The sequence below is a fragment of the Cavia porcellus genome, unplaced genomic scaffold (genome assembly GCF_034190915.1).
Source record: "Cavia porcellus strain 051 isolate PalLab524CR breed Dunkin Hartley unplaced genomic scaffold, mCavPor4.1 scaffold_18, whole genome shotgun sequence".
Lineage (NCBI taxonomy): Eukaryota > Metazoa > Chordata > Mammalia > Rodentia > Caviidae > Cavia > Cavia porcellus.
The window spans coordinates 52,872,747-52,885,956 of NW_026947501.1; the positions used below are offsets into that span (position 1 = coordinate 52,872,747).

General features: G+C 41.7%; 1 long non-coding RNA gene across 1 annotated transcript; it reads right to left on the bottom strand.

Moving 5' to 3' along the window:
- Nucleotides 1–370: 370 nt before the first annotated feature.
- LOC111757280 (uncharacterized) lies at nucleotides 371–12,922 on the bottom strand. Its single transcript, XR_002791651.2, has 3 exons — nucleotides 12,662–12,922; nucleotides 6,631–6,822; nucleotides 371–662 (listed from the first exon to the last, which is right to left on the bottom strand). It is a non-coding gene; the product is annotated as an uncharacterized LOC111757280 (long non-coding RNA).
- Nucleotides 12,923–13,210: the final 288 nt, after the last annotated feature.

Sequence of the window (13,210 nt, forward strand, 5' to 3'; positions counted from 1 at the left end):
AACTGAATGGTGGTACTGTTTAGATACTCTGTATCTTTAATGATTTTTCTGTTGGGTAGTTCTGTCAGTTGCTAGGAGAGGGATATGGAGTTCTTCAGTACTTTTGGATCCACCTGTAATAGTCATCTACCTACCAACACACACACACACACACACACACACACACACACACACACGTTATGTAACACCAAAATCCACTATTACGACATTACCTTAAGTAAGGTATAGACCCATTTCTACCTATTCTTTTAAAAAATATAATCCTTTGGTGCTTCCTATGTATACATTAGGCACCACAGAAGAAACTGTTATGATTTTTTGCACCAATGATAAAATATGATTTAACAAACCCCATGAGAAATAAGGGTCAGTTTTATTTACTGCATCACATTTTGGAAATGTTTTAAATCCACTTCGTCACCCTTTCCCTTCTGTGGTTCTAAGCCTTCTTCTGCTATCTTTTCCTTGAAAATGTCCTCCAGCCATCCTTTACAGTGATATCTACAAGCAACACAGGTTTCTTCATTTTTCTTCACCTAAAACATTTATTACCCCTTTATTTTTGAAGAATAATTTTCTCAGACGTAGAATTCGTGGTTGACAGTCCTTTTTTCACCAGCATGAGCTCCTACCTGGCAGGTGGGAGGTCATGAGTTCCATCCCTGTACAAAAAAAAACAACCCTAAATTATATAAAAAGTTATTACAGTAAAAGAAACATTGCCATCAATCGCCCTGGACATGTTTCCCTTCACTTCAAACACACTCGTTCCATTGTTTTTGCCACTCTCCGAAGCAGTTTTGGAAGTACTCTTTCGTAAGAGTCTAGTTGCACTGCCTTGATTTCTGGAATCAGTTCAGAACTCTAACCTTTTATGGTCTTTTTTTACTGTGGTGAAGAGCCGGAAGTCACAGGGTGTCATATCGTAAGTAAGGTGGATGAGGAGCCCCCGTAATGCTTTTGCAAGCCTGCCTTTCTGTTGAACAGTCCTGAGAAGCAGCTTTCCCCATATTCTTTTTCCATCACATTTTGCAAAGATACTCACAAAAGATGCTTGAAAAAGAGGCAAGAACAATGAAATAAATGTGTCTGGAGTAAGGAGGAATAGCTGAGGGGATTCGTGGCAACATGCCTTTTACTGTAATAAAACTTTTTGTTTAAACACAGGATATTTGATCTCACCTCATATTCCCCCACTTTCTTTTAGACCACTAGGTTCTCCATGAAAAAAATTGCTATTATTTAAATTGCTTACTTCATATAAATAATGTGTCATTTCTTTCTAGATTTTTCAGATCTTTTATTCCTCTTTTGTTTTCAGAAATTTGACTATGATATGTCTTGATATGAATTTCTTATCCTGTTTGGAATTCTCTAAGTTTCTTGGATACCTTGTTTTCATTTTTCTGTCAAAATTAGGAAAATTTTTGTCATTATTCCTTCCAATATGTCCATCTCTTCCTCTAGAACTCCAGGAATAGGAATGATAGATTCTTTTCACCATATTCTCTTAAGTGTCTGTACTTTTTCTTTTCAGTGTGTTGCCTCTATGTGGTCAGATTGGATGATTTATATTGGTCTGCCATTGATCTTATTGACTAATTTCTGTGTCACATTTTCCTGATGCCCATTTGATGATTTTTTTCTTTCTTTCTTCTTTTCTTTTTTCTTTGGCTTGTTGTATTTTCCATTCTGTAATTTAATTTTCCTTTGGCTCTTTTTTCATTATCTCCTTTTCTAAGATGATCAACTTTTTCATGTTCTTCAAAATATTCATAATTGCTTATTGACGTATTTTAATGGTGAGTGCTTTAGAGTTCTTATCAGCTAATTTCAACATCTGAGTCATCTCAGTATTAGCATCTGTGGATTATTTATTTGGCTCTGATTGTGATTTTCTGGATTGCTGGCATGTTTTTCAGGTGTTGCCTGAATAGCTTTATTATTATGTTATAAATCTCTGGATCCTGCCTAATCTTTTTTTCAGCTAGTAATTCATTAGTTTTAGATGCAGCATGATAGGCCAAAGTGTAGGTGAGTATTCAGTTCCTTCATAGAACCTGATGACGCACCCTGACAAAGTTACCCAGGGGTTCACTGCCTGTGAGGGGGTAGAAGTCCAGTTCCAGTTCACACTGCCTCATTGTCTCCAAATGTGATAAAAGCTCAGCTTCCTGCCAGGCCCAGCTGACACAGGGTCAAAGGCACACAGACGGCTGAGCAGCCAGCGTCTCCTTCATTTCCTGGGTGGCAGGTGGGGGTGGGTGCTCAGGATGCTGCCAAAGCAGGAAAATTGGAAAACTGCCTGCTCCTGAGGCTGGCAGATGGGACATTAGTTCCCTGTTTGGCCCTGCCAACACCGCTGGGTGGGCAAATTAGAGCTCCACTCCTCCCTTCTTGGATTTTGCAAAAGATAAAAGATTAGCTTCCTGTTGGGCCTAAGAATGTTTGCCCATTGGTGTTTTGCTGCAATATTGTAACCCCCCCGCCAAAACAAGGCCCCATGATGAAAAATGGGGCAAGACGATATAGTTTTTAAAAGAAGTGCTTTTATTTTAGCTGGCCCAGTGACACAGTGCAGATGGAAAGCTGGGCAACTGAGTTAGAATTTTGACTGATTTTTATATTTCATTTATGATTAGCTCATTGATCATTAACATAATGATGAGAAACAGAAACAAGGTGGGCCTTTGTTCCCCTTTGCTTGAGGTCAGAGGCATTTCACAGTGAGTGGTTAGCCAATTCATAGCCCTTGGTCTGCCAGTTCCAGGAACATTTGTCTCTCATAAATGGAACAATGGTTGACACAGCATCATTTGTCTCTGACAAGGGGAACAAAAGTTGACACAGCAAACAGGTTACTAAGGTGATGACGCATACAGAACAGTATGGTCTCAGTTAATCTATAACTAATTTATAACAATGTGGTCAGTGCTCCAGGTACATGGTTACTAGGGCAATAAGCATAGAGCATGATACCAGTAGGGCAGATATTGTGTTGTTTTATGTCTCTCTTTTCCTGGTGCTTTGCTCCAGGGTAACAGGCTTTCCTCGAGGCCTTCCTTTTCCCTTTACAATGCTTGTTGGTGGTACAAGGTCTCAGGCTTTATCAGCACTCCACGTCAGATAGATGGGGGGCACAAAGGGCACCCTGGGGCTCACCAGCACGCTGCTTCTCACGTGTCCAAATCCTCAATCACTCTGGCTTCTTCTTTCCACATTTCAGAATCTTCCTGTTTGTTCCTTGTTTTATGTCTAGCAGTTTTCATTGTAAAAGGGAACACCTGGGTGGAGCGCAGCTCCATCTAGGCTAGAACCAAGAATCCTAAAATTATTTTTTCTAAGATTTATGAAGATGTGGGAAATGCACAATGGTAAATATAACAGAAAGAGGAGACATATGTGTATTACATAATCTCACCACGTAATGTATTTCAGAACTGAATGGAAATACACCACACTGGTGATAGTGTTTATGATTGCCTTGTTAGACTGGGCAAACCTTTAATTACCTTCGTGTGTTTATCTTTATTGCAGTTGTTTCACAGAGTAGAGAAAGTAACTTTTATAATACAAAGACATGATCACGTGAATGCCCATTCATACACTATGCTATAATCTATTTTTTTTTTCTATTGGCCCTAGATTTGCCCCTTGGAAATATACACAGCATAACCACTTTCCCCTGAGACCTCATAAAACCCAGAGATAAATCTAAATTCATTTAGAATAAATACAGATGAGCCTTTCCTTCAGATTTCCTCTCACATCTCACCTTCAGTTTCTTCTTACCAATATTCTAGTATTTCTAACTTCAAGGCATTCTTCTACAAAGACAAAGGGAAGGAAAGCTAGAAGTCAGACCATGGTTCTTGCTCCTCTCCCCAGACTAAGTTAGACCAATCTCATTTGCATGAGACACACCTGCTCACTTCTGGGGGTGCTTCACAACTGGGGCTGCTGTTGTAGGTTTTATTTTCACACCAAGAAGGATAAATTTATTGAGTTCCTGTCTCATTCTTCTATGTACCCACGATACCTGAGATTATACCTGGCATGGGGAAAGCATTCTATAAATATCAAGTTGTAAATTTAAGTCTTTTGTAAGAAAATGGATACAACTTGAAACCACAATATTAAGTGAAATCATGCTTAACTATAGCATGGTTCCTCTTATATGAGAAATCCCAAATATAAACAAATTAAAGGGCAAGATAAAAGATAAGTAACAGGAAACACAAAGATAGATCTTTTGGGGGAAGGGATTAAGTCATGGAGGGAAAGAAGGACGAGGATGAAAAAGATTTAAGATGTGTTATATACATGTACCAAGTTCCCATGATGAACTGAATCATTACGTACAGCAAATGTGTGCTCATTAAAATTAAAATTATGAAAATAAACAAACACCAAGTTGGATGGGTGAACAGATGAATGGTTGGGTAGAAGGAATAGACACTTGTTGGGTGAATGGATGGATGGATGGATGGATGGATGGATGGACAGATGGATGGATGGAATAGTTAAGTGCTATCCTCACCCACTGCCACACTGCCTGATTCCTCCAACCTAACTGCTAACTCCTAGCCTTAACATTTCCCACAAGCCTCTGCGTGTCCACAGCTATGGTCCAGCGGAGGTTTAACTTATAAATCCTTTGAAATGTCATTTTTATGAGCCATGCTTTTAATCTTTTGTCCACTTCTGTAGTATATGGCAGGTAATGAGATTTTAAGAACAGATTTTTAAATAAATTGGTTGGAACATTTTAGTCATTTTCCTGGGACTGGTTGGCTAATTGGATCAAATAATTCATTTTTCTTGCCCAGCCAGACATCTCTCATTACAGTGAGGCATTTAGCTATGCACCAAGCATCCGTGCGGTAAGTGAGTGTCAAAGAGACTCACTTTTAAAGCTCCGAATCATTGGTCCATGGGCGGACCAGCAAAAGATCTTGACAACATCTGGGGAATAGACAGAACCCATCACAGGGAGGACCACATTCCGGAAAGACCCAAGTTTAGATTTTTACTTTACTTATTTAGTTATTTTTGAGACAGGGCTACAGTATGTATGCCAGATTGATCTTGAACTCGTAGTCCTCCTGCCTTGGTCTTCTGAGTGCTGGGATTACAGAACTATGCCACCCTGCCTGGCCCTAGACTTTGATATTATTGCCAAATGAGATTCTCAACACTGTCACAGAATACTAGAAATACTAGATTGTATTTCCTTATTTCAAAAACACCAGTCTTTTCAAGAGAACTGTTTAAAATTTTGGAATTTCATCTTTTGTTCTAAGACATCAAAACATAGGAGGGCCTGGGAGCAAATCTTGATCTTGGCAGCTGCCAGAATCAGAACCAATACTCCTCAAGACACTGTTCACAGTGGCTTAGAGTAGTATGTCCCCTGACCACAGTGTCCCCTCCTGGACCGCTGAGCAAGCAGAACAGAGCTGGAAGGCAGTGGTGAGGGTCACGTCAGAGAAGATAGAATTAAACTGCACACGCTCCTTTGACTCCATACTCTCCCCAAGGGGTATCCTTTGGCTTTACAAGAACTCTAAGACATAGACAAATAGAGTTATCTTGGTCTCCTGTCATTAGGCAATCTCTTTCTGTAAAGGTCTGTAGTAGTACTGAGATCATCATGTGAACACAAACACAAAAGTCTTCCTCTCCACACACAATTTCCATACTCCAGACCAAACTGCAGTATCCAAGCTTGCATGAAACAGAGGCAATTCTTAGCTCTGTAAAAAATAGGTTTTTCTGAAAGATACAAACTATATAATAGCATTACCTCAGAATGCTGCATTTTCCGATCTTACTTGTATATAGACTTTTCTTTGGTGTTTTATTGAAATTGACCTTTGAGAGATGACTAAGCCTAGGAAACTTAATCTAGATAAAGATAAACAAGATAATTGTTCCTCTGTCAGAGAAAGCAACCTACAGTGGTTTTTGCAATGATGGTCTTTGCTCTTAAGAGTCAATAAAATATTCAGATTTTTCCCAATATGTTTGCAATCTGGGGTACCACTTTACAATCTTTCCTTCCTACATTTAGTACCTTTACAATAATTTTTCAGGTCTTCTTTTCTGTCTTTATAAGCTGTCCTAAAACCTACAGTGGAAGCTACTGCCAAGTGCTATCCAACAGAAAGGCTGGCTCATAAAAATACTAAGGTGTGTCCTCATCAACTTTAGTCACCAGATTTTGCACCATGCAACTTATTGCTCTTCCCAGAGTCAAAATGACTGTGAAAGGTAAACATTTTGAATTGATTCAGGACATCAAGGTATGATTTAGTCATCTGCCTGCCACTTAGCTCTCTTTTAAGCATTAGTCAGTTATCAATTTCCCCCTTCCAGCTCGCTGCCTGTTACTATCAACCCTTACAACACCTGTTCACCAAAAGGGCAGCATTTGCTGCCAGCACATTCCAGCAGGCACTTATTCCCATGTGCATTTGCTTATCAGATGATCTGTGCACAGGCCAATTTATCTTTCAAGGCAAGATGAGAGTTGAGTCTGCCCATGAAGCTTTACCAACTCTTAATCTCTCCTTTCCCCCATACAGTACCCCCATGGTTTGGCATCTGGCTTTGTGGACTCAGACTTACATACGCAAGAGCTCCTTCCTTGGAAAGACTGTGGCATCTTTGGTAGAGTCTTGAGCCCATTGCATTTCCCTCGAAACTCAGGACTGCAGGACACCGAGGTGTGGAGGTGGGGCATCAGATCCACCCGTACAGATGATCTCTGGGGTCCCCACAATCGTACAGCAAGAGGCACATGTCCAGAATCCAGGCAGCCTGTTAGTGCATGAAGTGTATAAGGTTTAAAAATCACTGAATATCAAAACTCAGGGTATCCTGTGTTAGCTAAAGAGCTGCATGAGTAGAAGCATATGGTCCATGAGTCAGACAGGCCTGGAGTCACCAGTCCTCTCAGCTAGTGTGACCGGCTGTGTTCCTGCCTTAGATTGTAGTAGTGTACCAAGAGCATGCAAAGGAGAGAAGCAAGCATATTTAGTAGTTTTGAAATAGTACCAGATGATAAAAAGCTAGAAGATTGGAAGATACTGTTGGGAATTTATAAATTAATCCCCTTTGATGACAACTGTTAGAATCTTTCTAAATCTTGACAGTGATAACACCTATAATATCTGAGCAAAGGTTTATCAAACAACCTTTTGTTAAGTCTTGCTGATTAAGTGGTTTGGGCAGGCGCTTCCTCCTCTCTTTCCTCCCTTCCAACCTTAACTACTGAAACACCAGACTACCATATTCTTTTCACATCAGGGCTTTAGTGCAGAATGAATGATCTCATACAGAATGCAAGGCCTCAGCCTCAGTGGGAACAACGTTCTCTCAGCTGTGCACTCAGCATCGGAAGGCAGCAAATATCATCTTGCAGTCTTGGGACTATGGGACTGCGGAAGTGTAAGACTGCTGCCCTTGTCCACATGAGATTACACAGGAAACAGTCCCAGCACACAGTGAAATATGTACTCTAAGAATTAATGATAGTAAAACAGTCTGCGAAAGTTAAAGTGTCCAGAGAGATGAAATGAAAAAATGAACAGGATTCAGACACAAAGAGAACGCTGGGGAAAACAAGGGAGCAGGAGGAATTTCAGAAATGAAAGATGCAGTCATTAAAATTTTAAAACTCAGAAGATAAGGCAGACGCAGGGAGGAAGAAGAGCAGTAGGGGTTTGGAAGATAGATCTGAGGAAACCTCACCAAAGCACAGAAGGAGAACAGAATTTATGAAAGTGAATTCAACATGAATGCAGAATCCAATATGAATCCGATACTTCAAAGGAGAGAATGAGGAAGGAGCAATATACCAAAATGAAAATGGCAAAGAATTTACCAGCATGGAAGGGCGAGTTTTCAGACTGAGAAAGTACACTGAGTTGTGAAAGGGTAAGTAAAAATAAACTCACCTAGTCCAGTCATAGTGAAACTGAGGTGTGCCAATTCAAAGAGAGAATATTAACGTCCCTACGAAAGGGAACCAAAGCAGGCTGACTGAGAAGCTACATCCTGTCTTGCCTGGTGGTCTGGAGATATTCAGGCTCTAGCCAGGAAAGGAACGAGAACTGAGAAGTGGCCAGTCATTGCCCAAGTGAAGGTAAAGTATCTGAGAGAGACCTGGGGGCCCAAAAGAAGTAATGGTTTCAACCAAACCACTGTGCAAGGATTCCTTTGAGTATCTATTGGTAATAGGGACTTGCACTCTCACCCATTCGTTTGCATGTGTGGGTGTGAGGGGGGTGGTGTCGCCCTCTTAGATTACTCTCTTGGTTACTTTTCTTTCATTGCTGGGACAAACTACCCAACACCCAACGTGAAGGAAAGGTTTATTTAGCTCACTGTCTGTGGAGGTTTCAGTACAAAATCAGCTGGCTCCAAAGTATGGTAGCATGGCACTGAGGCAACACTTCAATACAGCAGTCAGCAAAAGTAGCAGTAGCAGGACCTGGGGTTTAGCTCAGTGGCATAAGCACCTGCCTGGCAAGTGCTAGGTCGTGAGTTTGATCCCTGGTACCAAAAAAAAAAAAAAAAAAAAAAAAAAAAAAAAAAAAAAAATAGCAATAGCATAAAGCCAGGAAAACAAGCCTCTTCTCTCTTATATTGTAAGCAGGCTACTCCCATCTCCCTTGAGTGACTGTAGCATCCACTCCAGCTTGTGCCCTCCTCTTGTACAGGCTGAGGATGTTTACAAAGTAAGGACCCTGCCCCCTTGCTGAGCCTCTCAGTTAAACTTCTGAACTTCTCAAGTTGACACAATGCATCAACCAACCATAGCAATCATTTAGATCCATCTCCTTTGTAGCAGTTGTGTGTAGAAAGGCAGTGAAAATATTCTCCTACAGTTGATGTTCTTAAGCTTAATTGCACAGAAAACTTAAAAATTGTCTTAGATATACCAGGCTCAATTCCTAATACCACTAAAAAAAATTCAGATGATTTTCTTGTGCAGTTGGAGTTAAAATCCATTGTCTTAGGTCAATGTGTCTTAGCGTTGACACTATCGACATTTGGGGACAGATAATTCTTTGAAGGAGGGGCTTTCCCTTGTATTGCAAGATGTTTAGCAGCTTCTGTGGAATCCACCCTATATATGTCAGCAGAATATCTCTGCCATAGAAGTGACAATCAAATGTCTACAACCCAACTGTCCAGGGCTTCTCAGGTTACCTTGACTCGCAATTGGACCCACTTACAAACTTAGAATACAAGTTTCAGAAAACAATCTTTATTCTTAGTGTGAGTGACACACTCAGATTTTTCTGGCCCCCTCCATCCTTTTCTGTTTCTTTTTTGTTCTCTAATACTGCTTATGAATTACGAACCTTCCCATCAGTCTCTAAGCTTCTCCCTTCTGACTTCTGCCTAACAATTTCATCAGAACTGCGGAAGCTCTCCAGTGATCCCCTCCTCCAAGAGTCCCGTTGCAGTCCTCAGCTTACCCACACTCTCTGTGGCAGGTATAAGACAGAGTTGACCGTGTCTTCTCCAAAATAGTCTCTTTTCTTACTTCCCTCACATTGTACCCTTTGGTCATCCTCTCCCTGGGTTTGTTCCTGTTCCTGTTCTTCACTTGATCTTTACATTGCAAAGATTCTCCCTTTCTCTCTGTAATCTTTCCTATCCTATACCTCTCAGTACCAACTATATGCCATTGGCTCCCAAATTTATGTTCAACCCAGACCTCTTTTCTGAGCTTGACACCCACAGATCCAACCGCCTTCTTAAGCTCTCCTTTGATATTCCATGATATTTCTTTCCCTCAAACCTTTATAATTCTTGTTTTTTTCTTCTCAGTAAATAAGGCTACTGACCCATGCAATTGATTAAGCCAGAAACCTAGCGATCTTACTGGACACCTCCCAGAAACCTGACTCTATCCGCTTGCAAAACGTGTCCAAAGCCTGAAAGTCTGTTTCTTATCCCAAGGCTGCCACTCTGTTCTGCATCACTGTCACCTCTGAGCACTGCAGAGGTCCCTGAATGCTTTAGAATTCTAGTCCAGTCCCCAACCCTCAGACAGCAGCACTGTTAAAATATAAATGTGCTCATGTCTCTCCTTTGAATGCATTCAATAGCTTCCCTTTGGGTTCAGCACCAAAGGCAAAGGCTCAGCCAGGCCTAGGATGCCCTCCACAACCTCAGAGCTTGTCCACTGGCCTGTCAACTCTGGCACAGCGGCCACCTTCTCTCAGCTCTGTGAACCGCCCACTCAACGCTTCCTCACTCTTCTGCCCGCAGCACCCTTTCCTTGCCTTTCAGGCCACATCCTCCACTCCTTGACCTATCAGAGTGGCTCCCACTCATTTGGAAGCCTTTCCTGTCCACCACCTCCCGTTCCAATTTAAATTACGCCCCCACTACACTTCCTGTTTCCCAGCATCCTCTCTTTGTCTGTACTGTACTGTGAGAGCAAGTGTCTATGTCTGTGCTCCCCCTGGAAATCAAGCTCTGTGAGATGAGACTGATGATGCTCCGAGTCTAGGCTAGCACCTGGCCAGAGGTCGGCACTTCCTGAATATTAACTGGATGAATGCATGAACCGTGTCAGCTACTGCAGAAAGAAATGGTGACACAGGGCCTAACTGCACAACTAAATGTTGAGGTCATGATGGCAAATTGGCACTGGTGTTCCGAGAAAACTGAATGCCAGTGGGAACATAAGAAAGTAACCACTTTGGAAGGGGCAGCAAGGTAAAAAGAAGTCTGCTTGGTTTTTTTTGGTTTTGTTTTCTTTTGACATGGGGTCTTGCTGTTGCCCAGGCTGGCTTCAAACTCTTGGACTCCACTGATCCTCCTGCATCAGCTTCCCAAGTAGATAGGACCATAGGTTTGCACCCTGAACCCCATTAAAGGAAATGTTGTTGATTAAACTATTTGGAAAGTGATATATATAATGTTCACATGTGTTATGCCATGAAGCCTTCTTCTCTGGACCATGCCCTGAGAAAACTCAGCCACTGTCCTCTCAGTGGGTGTCAGGTGCCTTTCTGGGCACCAGGACCTGTGAGAAGCAGCCACGTGTGACCATGTTGCTGGTTCCTCACTCCCTCAACCCTCTCACAACCACAGATGTTTCTGGTGTCCACTCATCCTTGTGAACACAAGCCTGGAGGTGGGGGGAGATGGCATGTTCTTTTTGGACTGTGTGTTTTCTGGTAAAATGCAAACATGACCTTTGAGAACTGCTGGCCTGAATCCTTGAGGGTTGATTCCACTTGGAACTAAGAATTTCTCTGTTTTCACTTACGCAATTACAAGAAGATGACAAAAGTCTATTTCTATAATGAGTCTTGAATGTCTTCTTCCCACGAAGTTCTCTCTTGCGCTATGAAATCTCAGTCAGTTGTAATATACTTGATGAACTTGCTCCTTTCACATGTGTGAGGCTGGACAAATCATTTTGCTTTTCTGAGCATGTTTTTCATCAGTAAAACAAATGAGGGGGCTGGAGTGGAATTTTGTTGTGGTCTAGAGTATACGCACATTCAGATGTCACAGGGGACTCTCCAAATCTGGTCTTTGGGGACAGGACCCATGCCTGTGAATTTTAAGAAGGCTCTACAGATGGTACTGATATACACTGCTGATGACTGCCTAATATATTTCTAATTTCTAAGATGTTATATTAACATCCAAGTTTGTTCAGTGTAAAATTTTGTCTAATAATAGTGAAAACATTTCCCTCACAAAATCTTGGTGCTGTGAGTGCATTTCCATTCGGGCTTTTCAAGAGAAATTTTAGATAGGGGACCAAGAGATGGAGAGCTGCAGAAGGGAGGGAAGAAGAGGATGTAAAAGGAACATATGTTCCGTACTTGTACGAAAGCAATCATGATGTACTGCAAACATGTACCGATAAAATTAAAATTTAAAAATCTAATACAGGAGAGAGAACTTTTAGATGAATCATTCTTTTACAAGAAAAAAAAAACTAAGTACTGATGCTGTATTCATAGATAGATAGATAGATAGATAGATAAATAGATAGATATCTGGTTTAGGATGAATACTACTGCACAGAACAAGACACCTTACTTAGGAAATGTTCTATGGCTTTAATGGGGAGAAAGCACCGTGTAGGAGTCTCCAAGCAAAACCACCTCGTTCCATTACCAAACCTTTAGATCTGAGAATTAGAGGAAAAGTCTTACATCAGGGATGAGAATGAAGAACTGAAACTTACACTGGAATTGAGAACAGAAATCGCAGCATGGCTGAAAAGCAGAACATAGCTTCGGGGGAATCGTCATCCCATATCAGAACCCGTGGGTGAGTCAGAAAGAGCCGACCAAGAGAAATCATCCGGAGTGGCCTCAGAACACAAATGACGAGGAGCCTTAGATTCTGGAGCCGAGGAGAAGGGCGAGAGCATTGTCAGCCACACTGGGGGAATCAAATATTCCACCTCCAGCCCTGGGATACATGGGTAAAATCCCATGCCCTCTGCCCTGGGCAAAGATGCTGCAGGACTGCAACTTTAGAGCTAGGAAATGCTTCCACCCTGTCAAAATCAAGCTTCAAAACAGAAATTGAGCTGAGGTCCAAACAATAGTTACCTTTCTTGTGTGCCCCAGTGTATGAGTACCATAGAGTTGCCATTAATCATTACCTTTGTCTTTGCTACTGTTGATTTTCTTCTGAGAGCCTTTTCACCTGCACTCAGTGGCTAAAGTGGAGATCTCTGGCATATCCTGCTTCAGTTACCACTTTTTTCCACTTCTCCAAGTAGACACTGCCTCTTCCTCCCACCATTCCGATGGAGAGCTCATTCATTCATTCCTTGGCTTCATTCATTTGCTCTATAAACACCATGTGTCAAAGACCCCTTTAGGCAACAGAAAGAGAACAGGGATTAGACAGATGCATTCTCTCCCAGGGACTGGGCAGTGAAGGTGAGAGGCAGATGGTAAACAAATAAATACACAAGCTGTCAAGAGATGACAAGTGCTGTGAAGATAAAAATAGTCAGTTAAAGGAATGAAGAGAGAAGGGAGCCAGGTGCTATTTGAGAGGGGGTCAGAGAGGCCAGCTCTGCATGAGCAGATGTGAAGCAGGAGTGTGGAGGACTTATAAAAGCGCTTTACACATGTGAGAACCTCAGATGATCAGCCAACTGGTTCAGTGGGTGGGGGTACTGTTTCCTGGCAGTGTAACCAAC